Source organism: Austrofundulus limnaeus, unplaced genomic scaffold, assembly GCF_001266775.1.
Source record: "Austrofundulus limnaeus strain Quisiro unplaced genomic scaffold, Austrofundulus_limnaeus-1.0 Scaffold11, whole genome shotgun sequence".
Classification (NCBI taxonomy): Eukaryota; Metazoa; Chordata; class Actinopteri; order Cyprinodontiformes; family Rivulidae; genus Austrofundulus; species Austrofundulus limnaeus.
Window position 1 is genome coordinate 1,218,621 of NW_013952413.1, and position 9,107 is coordinate 1,227,727.

At 39.3% G+C, this 9,107-nt stretch overlaps 1 long non-coding RNA gene across 1 annotated transcript in view; it reads right to left on the bottom strand.

The window, feature by feature from the left end:
* Positions 1-235: 235 nt before the first annotated feature.
* LOC106513243 (uncharacterized) overlaps positions 236-9,107 on the bottom strand; it is a 17,925-nt gene continuing 9,053 nt past the window's right edge. Inside the window, exons 2-4 of the long non-coding RNA XR_001309761.1 lie at positions 3,198-3,319; positions 1,089-1,278; positions 236-959 (exon numbers count right to left, since the gene is read on the bottom strand). This is a non-coding gene — a long non-coding RNA (uncharacterized LOC106513243). The remainder of the gene's footprint in view (positions 960-1,088; positions 1,279-3,197; positions 3,320-9,107) is intronic.

The window sequence follows — 9,107 nt, forward strand, 5'->3', positions numbered from 1 at the left end:
TGTATTTATTTTTCTTTGTGGGTGGCCCAGCATGACCTGGCAAGTGAATGAGTTCTTGACTCCAGTGTTACTTTGAAAACACAAGCTGACCGCCGTGTTCTTGTCCATACTTACAGGATTACTCGGAACAGCCACGCTGACTTACACACTTGTGCTGATCAGAAAAAAATATATAGAAATATATAACGATTATATAAATGAAAACATTGTGAATAAAACACTAACCTCTGTAGCATTTCATTCAAAAGCATGCTTTTTAATGATTTTTTTAATAAACAATTAGCTCGTCTGATTTGTCATTTAGAAATAAAGTTACACTCTCCTCCTGCTTGTATGTTTTCTCTTCTTCTACTGCAACAATCAACACAACTAAGTGCAATAAATAAGGGATACCAGTACATCTGCAATCACCGTTAACCTCACTCAGCAGTTCTGGGTAAATCATAGAGATCAAATCCTGTCTTCATGTTTTGTGCCATAAAAAATATTCAAAACCAGACAAAACACACAAATACATACAAAATAACAACTTAACATTATTTCAAGCGCTGATTCGAGCCTCTTCAGTGCACAGCTACGTTGTTTTTGCCTCCTGGTCATTTTTGTTTTATTATTTAAGGTAAAAATCAAAATCAAGAAGCAAAGCGTCGTTTGTGTTTCAGAAAAAAAAGCAAAAATATTTAATAAGTACATTCACATATAAAAAGCACATTGAAAACTACAACTGCAGTAGAGCAATTTCCCTAAAACTTAAGTTGCTAATACCGGTTAGCACAGATGTTCAAAGTAAAAAAAAAAACAATTAGGAGCTCCACAGAAATAAGTCCACATACACGTCTGCGCCATGCTGCTGTGTGAGGCCTCTTGTTACCCCAGCGGTGATGAAGGGGGAATTAGATGTAGTGTTGTCTGAGTCGCTGTTAATCCTCAGCTGATTAGTGGAATTCTCATCAAGGCTCCTTGAGACAGAGAGAGAAAGCGTGAGGAAGAGAGACAGAAGGAGAAACAGCATGAAAAAAAAAAAGCAGAGAGTGGGAGAAACAGGGAGGCTGGAGTTTTGGAGGGGAACCCCCACCCCTGCCACTCACCTTCTTGATTTCTCTAGGCAGCCCCCCCCCCAGGACCCCGGGTCTACATCTCTTGTGGCCTGTAAGATATCAGGCCCTCYGGTCACCTGGCTCACCATGCTAATCCCGATTCTGCCGTGTAGATTAGCACTTTTCCCTCTCGCAGCCACTCCAGCCCAAGCCCCAGCAAATCCAGAGGTAACTGTCGAAGCTGCCAGTAAGTGAGTGAGCATGGCATCGTGCAGTGGATTAAAGAGAATATTTACAAGCCAATAGTGATAAGGATGAGGATAAACAATACAGGTTCATCTCAAGCCTTTTTTTCCCTCTGCCTCTTTTTGTCAGTGAAAATGGTTCAAGTCCCGAATCTCTGCAGTCCCCATCACTGAGCTGTGACTGTCACGTTACGTTTCTCATGAAGTCTTATTCCTACTTAAATGAGTAGATTAGTTTGGTTACATCTTTATATCATCAACAAGCGTGACAAATATGAATTCATAAGCAGAAAAAAGCAACATCTATACTCAATATTCATAAAACATTATCAAAATGAAATGTTACCGTGAGATTTTAATGTGTCATAAGCATGTTTTTTTTGTATTTAAGCAATTTTCTTAGTATCATCAGACTAAACCTGCTGAAACAAAWTACCCATGGTTTAGTCACTGATTTCCTGGATGTACAAAATGTTTGTCTTTTTCGTTAAAAAAAAGATAGACAACTTCTTGTTTTGTTCTGTTCAGAAATAAATTCAGAGTTTAAGTTAAAATTCCTCGCCTCCATCTGAACTCGGACCTCATTACCACACATCATAACATCTATGTTTAGAGTTTGTAACTTCAAACTTAAAAGTCTATGCATTTTTCAACTAAAACAAGTGAGTTTCTYGTAAAATTTTAAATCTTTTAGATGAAGTTTTACAGTTTAAGAACTTATCAAATCAGGTTCAGAAGTGTCCAACTTTATTTGACCTCTGCCTGAATAACTGGTAAAATCCCACCAATACAAGAAAGTTGATACTTCAGACTAATTCACGTCTGCACTTCTCACATCTTCAAAGCACATGATGGACTAGTTTTTATTCTACTGTAGATGGCACTGTTAACCTTGACTTGAACTTGAATGGGACTTTAGTGTTGGGAACTTTTAGTCTGGTGGAAACAGTCGGTGTCTGCTTCTCATTACTGCTCCAAACCCCCGGGAGAAATTAATTAAAGTGGAGAATGATGATAATGATGATGATAACAAAGATTATCTTTGTCATCACAGTTATGCTAACAACAATAGGGGAGCTTTGAGGGCAACAAGAGGCCAAAATAAATACCCTCCAGATTTGGTCTTTATTCTGTAGGTACAGTGTTGTTTCTTTTTTTTTTACCCTCCTGTGTTTTTTTTTTTTTTTTTTTTTTTTTTTTTTTAGAAATGTGGAGTATTAGTGACGATGGTGGGTGGGAGGAAGCTCGGACGGGGCGGTTTAAGGTTAGGACCAGACTGAAAGGCAAGTCTGTTATTGTAACAGAGTTTATAAAGGAGTCAAGAGGAGGGCAGTGTGTCGATCGCACGCTAGGCAGTATGATTCACAGAACACAAACCCCACTAGCCCCCTTATTCCCCCAACTCTGTTCCTGAAATCCCCACTGTCAGCTTACTTCATGGGACTAATCCCATTGTTACAACAAATCACCTCCGGCAGTTCTCATTGGATAGGTTTGGTTAATTGACGTGCTAATATGCTGCGTTGTACTTTGATGGTCGGCAAAATATGAAGATACATTACAACACAATTGCTATACGATAACATGAGAACATCACTTTTCACACAGTAGGGGTATTGTACTTTTTGCTAAAATACTGAAAAAAAAATACTTGCTTCCCTTTTTCTAGACAAAGTAGCATGTATGCATTTAGTACCAGCATTTTTGTTTTTAAACAAACTTCACTTTAAACATTGTGTCTGCCCATAGCAATGCATACGTGTGAAAAGATTTAAATTAAGGCCTGCAGCGGTCACTTCACATACTGTATTAGGGTTTCTGAACCAATGAACCCGTGCTGAATCAAAGACCCAGCCCTGTCTCGTGACCGACGCTCGAACCTTTTCATGTTGACTGTAAAACGGGTCCGRCTGACCTCATGGGCTGCAGGGATATTACTTTACATCTTCATCAGGGGACTTCCTCGGCGTCGGCTCGGGACAGATGCGCGTCACTGTGCCGCTTCCTGTGCACGGAGTCAAAAGGTGGTTGGAGGAGCTGTAATAAAAGACAGGTGTTGAGAAAGAATGGGACAGGCGAACGGTTAAATTACAAAAGGAGTGAAGATTTCGGCAAGAAGCTTGGTAGATCTGTTGACTGTTGATGGAGAGAAGGATAACAAGGGCTTCTGCTGCCCATCAATAGTTAATTCAATCAAATGCTAATACAAGCCAGTAAATTTGCCCAAGATATGAATTTCTGATGACTGTGAGCGATTCTTTGTCCTCTTCACTTCTCAATCCAATTAGAGTCCAACTTCCAGAAAATCAGATGACTGTATGCTTTGGACCAAGATAAAGTTAGCTTATTGCTCATTAGCTATTTCCTTGAGCCCTTCTGTAATATTGTCTTAGCAAAGTTAGCTTTCGTCTGAATTACTAATCAACTGCACACATCCGGTGTTTGATAGAATTTCTACCTATTTTCTTTGCATTTCCTATTGGATGAAATAAAGAATCATTAGATTCAKCCAGAGAAGGCTGTGCATAAATCGAGTAGATGAACTTTGCCTTATTTTTTATCTCTTGCTCATTTCTTCAGGCTTATAAACATTCCATCTTTTTGTTCCTTTAATAAACTTTCCTGTCCAGTTGTCTTTGTCATCTTATGCTTCTGCTTCTGAAACATCCCTAGAAGTCTGGATGTTGGTATTTAAAAAAAGAAGAAAAAAAAGAAAGAAAGTATTTGGGGCGGCCTCTTTAATGGAAATCCTCACTGTTTTGACTGGAACTGGAGCCTCATGTGGGAATAAAGTGGGTGGAACAGCATACATAAACCCAGACACCGCTGCAAGAAATATTCTCTTTGYTAAAACTAATTTGGCACAGTATTAAAGACATATTTTGAACTGTTATGACTCATACTGATGGAAGTCTAGAGATAAGAAACAAGGTCAACTAGACAGAAAAGGACAACATTCGACAATTTGATCTTAAAATGAGTGACATATGTTAACCCTTCATTAACTGTCAAGTTTGCTCTTTTTTTGTAAGTGGAGAATTTGTCAAGATCATATTTGAATGTAAAGTAAAACACAAAGTAATTTTGTTAACTTTCTGGGTTAGTTTTCATATGTACTTTTATTTTCAGTCACTTTGTGGTAACATTTTGGCTAACATTATGGTCTARCAGCAATATGTCTGAAAACGTTACTATCTTTATTGTTAGAACGCACATCTTGTATGTAGTGATACACTGAAAGATTTAGTGGAATGCATATTTTTTGCAGTGGAGTAGCCAGAGAATAGCCTGATATGTACACAGTAATTACATCTCAGCACCCTGCTCAGAGGACRCAGCTAAAACACACTCCGTAGGGTCACTGCCCAAGGGAATGAGGTTTGCCCATTAAAATATCATCAGACAATACAGTTTATTTAAAGAGACATRTGACCCGCCATTGCTACTGTTTACCCTCCCTCCAGTTAAAAGTAAAGATAATACTGTTTGAAAATCAAAGGCAAAATGGGAATTTTAATGTTTAGTTTAAAAAAAAAGAAGTCACCACACCAAACACTGCGTGTTAACTCATCTATTTTAATCAGGAGCCTGAGAGAAGAGGAGCTTCCAGTCAAGGCAACTGTCTATGGCGCGGTATAAGGGCCATTGCGCGACCAGTGGTTGCTACATCCTTGTAGTAGGAGGCTTTATCCATTCCTAAGCCAGTTATTGATATGATTAATGATAGTCCGGCACCAGTAGCCTATCTGGGCAGCTTGTCCTGGTGACTGAGAGGTCGGCGCTGGCAAATGAGAAGGCGACTACTCATTTGCATTAGCATCAGAGAGGCTAGCAACTAGCATGGATAAGCTGGCGTTAGCATTGAAGAGGCTAGAAACTAGCATAGATAAGCTGGCGTTAGCACTGGAGAGGCTAGAAACTAGCATGGATAAGCTGGCGTTAGCATTGAAGAGGCCAGAAACTAGCATAGATAAGCTGGCGTTAGCACTGGAGAGGCTAGAAACTAGCATGGATAAGCTGGTGTTAGCATTGGAGAGACTAGCAACTAGCATGGCTGGTCACCTGCTTTATCAGACAAAAACGTTTGAATGAATAAAACTTTCTCAACAAAAATGGTTGACATGCAAAACTTAAAAGTGGCAGGCACTGACAGTATTTACTGTTCAACATGATGTCAAGCATAAATGTTAAACATTTATATTACTGTGAAGCAGACAGTTTTAGTTACTACCTGAATTAGCAGCTGCATTTGCCCTTTGGTCGATGGTGGTGGCTTTTTTCTCACAGCCAAATTATTTAAAAAAGCTAACTATCAAGTTGGAGCTTTTTTACAGTATTTGACAGGTTATTAAATTAGGCTTTGCTATATTGAATTATAATTTATAATGTCAGATATTTTTCTTGATTTTTGTTGAGAATTTTTTTTTATTCAAAACAGTTTGTGTGTAATAAAGTAGGTGAGCAGCTGAGGCATGCTTGCAATCCTCTCCTGCTATAGCCTCCTGCTAGAAGGATGTAGCAAACACTGGTGCACAATAGTTTTAATTTTGGCCGTCATACCGCACATTAACTGTCAGCTTTTGTTTCACTTACAGTTTATGTTTTCTTCCTTGCCTGTTCTGGTGAGTGTTTTACTGCCTGAGTTTAAAGTTTGAGTGTATTTATTTTCAGCGTTTTTGCTGATTCGTTTGAACATTAAAAAGCACCTTAACCCAGATAAATCAATCAACGCCCTCATGGTGCCCCGTGGGGTTAATACCCCCTCCTCACCGGGTCCCTTGATGGTCCGTCACCCTGCTGCATGCCCACCCTATCTGGAATATTTAGCTCAGATAGCAGATTAGCTCCCTCTAATTGTTCTGTCAGTAAATCTGCAACCTTGGTTCCTCCCTCAACTCGCTACTTTGTCTCTTTACATTTCTGATGAACGCATGATCAAGAACGGGTTTGATTGATTACTCCTAATTGATAAAACAAAATAAATCTGTTCTGAGCTAGAGCTGCTGCATAAAACCACACTTACTAAGAGGGAAAGAACACAAAAGATACCCAGTGGCTCAGTTCAATCAAATTTTACACTTTGCAGCTCTCACACAGCACAACTATTCACTATTGTCTACAGTTCAACATATTAATAGTGATCAAGTAAGCTTACAACTGGTATTTTGGTCAAGAGGCTGTGAAATGACATGACATTAATAGAGGTGTGACAAGACATCACTTTTGTTTGCTTTTGTCTATATTTTGTTTTACCGTTCCGTGCTTTAGGTTTACCTTATCTAGCCCYAACCTCCATCTGCACCCCTCCCCCACTCAGCATCAATCAGCTGTGTGAGAGGTATTGTGGTAATTTATTAACCTTTACTCGGTGACCTGTGCTGACCTCTGAATCACCCTCAGTCTGACAGAGTGGCTGTGAACACTGMGCTGGATTTGTGCAGTAAAACATACAGGACTCAAATGCGCCTCTGTCAAACGTATTTGTCCACAAACTTAAAACCAAAAGTACCAGAGCACAGGAGAGAAGTCATGCCAACACATCGCAGGATACAGTGATCGCAGATGCATCATGAAAATTAATGTAGACATGCAGCAGAATATTTACTTTTTTTATTCTGCGAGCAAACAGAAGCGCACGGTRAGCACAATGTGGCATTAACGCAAAATAGACGCTTTATTACTTAAAGAAAAAAAAGCTTAGGGGGAAGAAAATGCAGTTCCTCGCTAGACTAGATTATCATTCAAGACACAGCGCAGACTCGCCGCTAACTCTGAGAGCAAATGCTCTATGCCGATGCATATTCATATGTTTAACATACAGGCATGCATTCATAATGACGAAGGAAAGGGTAGAATAGAGTAAGGCTCATTAATGCGTTTTACCATGCCAGTCATTTCCCATCAGGAGAACGCTGCTGCACTGGCTTCACACTGAACTGATTCTTTTCAACAAGAAGGAGCCAAAAAAATAAAATAAAATAAAATAAATGCATCAGTTTTATCGCTTTTATACTTTTAGGGAATTGTTCATTATTTTTTTGTATTATTTCATACTGTAGGTGTGCTTTTAATAGGTCAGTCATCTTTCGAGGCAATCACCATGCTAATCTTTTTGTTGCTTATGTGAAGCAGCTCGTCACAGACAACCCCGGCCCACCCCTTAAATATATAAATAATTAAAAATCACAATATAAAAACATGAACAAAAATAATGCAAAAAATACAGTTTTCCAATCAGTGGCTCATAAACTTAATACCAGGCTTTGTTTACTGGTTTCCACTGCCTTCCTTAAAGCTATATAAGCAGTTTCTGCAGATTTATCTAATCCTTATATGCTGCAAGTGCCAAAATCATTCGAAGCTGTAAACTAATAAATATCAACTGACACACTGGAAAAGGCCATGGGTAAATCTACATCTTGCTATCTACTTCTCCCACACCGTTTCATCTGAAACATGATTGTCTTAAATCAGAGAAGTAGCTAACCTTTTTTTTTCTCTATACATTCCCTGTCATTTCTGGTTTTAAGATTTAACATGAGCCAGCTCCTGGTCTTAGGGGTTAGACAACCAGACACCTTGTCCAGCCAGAGTGGGCAAATGTCAGTAATGGCCGAGGACCTTGTTTATAAATTATTAATGACTCCCCGCATTTCTCGTCATTTTGGACACGCTGTGAGACAAGCTGATGTCTCTTCTGTTTGCGTGGCAGCGTGCTCCTCAAACAGATTGCAATTTATTCCTCTGCAGTTTGTCCGTCAAGACTAACTCTGACAACATAATCCTGAGCTAATCCGGCATGTTCAGTTTTTCATGTTGGCTCTCATGCAAAGTGCTCTGCCAAATCCTGCTACCTGTCAGCCTGGCCTCGCGATGTGAAGCCCAAACGAGTTGCCAGCCCTGCTGCAGTGGCTCCTGTGAGGGAGGGGGCCGAGCATTGTGCCTGGGTAGACTTAACCCCTGCCTCCCTCCCTGTAATCCACTGTAAACAGCCAGAGCCTTAGAAGGGCTAACTGCACTAATCAAGCCCCGAGCTTGCCCAGTCACTATCATACACAGTGCCCTAAGAACTAGAGATTTGAGGAGCTGTACTGTGGTGTGTGTGCAGCGTAGGAGWCTGCATGTGGAGCAGAGGGGCCCATTGATGGCTTCTAATCCTCAAAGAGGGAAAAGGGTGCCAAGATGAGGCGACAACGCATGTCTTTTTAATGATAAATGAAAGGACATTCGTTTGACTTAGAAATAAGAAAAACAGATGTTCTTAAAAGTTTTTTACTACTAAAGATGTCATCATCAGAATACTAAATCACAAATTAACAGTGCAATAAAAATGGAGGTGTAATAATCACATATAACAATAAAATATAGCGATAACAACTGAAGTCCAACATTTAGAACTTTATCCTTTCTTGAATAAAACCAGCTAATCAGTATCTTCTTCTTGACACCCACTTCCTTTCTTTCTCGCAACGATTCCAAAAATCACAGCCAAAACATTAGAAGTCAAAGAAAAAATAAAAGCAAACAAGACCAACTCTTTTAAACAAGAAAAAAATGAGTAGTAAAAAAAGATATAAAACTTACAAGAAAGTTTTCTTTTCTTTTCTTAGATTGTACCCTGAAAACGAAAACTATCTGAATTCTATGTTTCAACGTCAGTAAAGCATTATCAGTAGATTTTCACATTTCGGACTGTTTATAAAATCATCTGTTTGTTTCTTGTTGACTTGAGCCCTGCCCCGCTGGTGCCGGCGGGCAAAACTGCAATTTACATTTACCATTTATTTTAAGTTCTGTTAACTTAGTTTAGTTTAGTTTAGTTTAG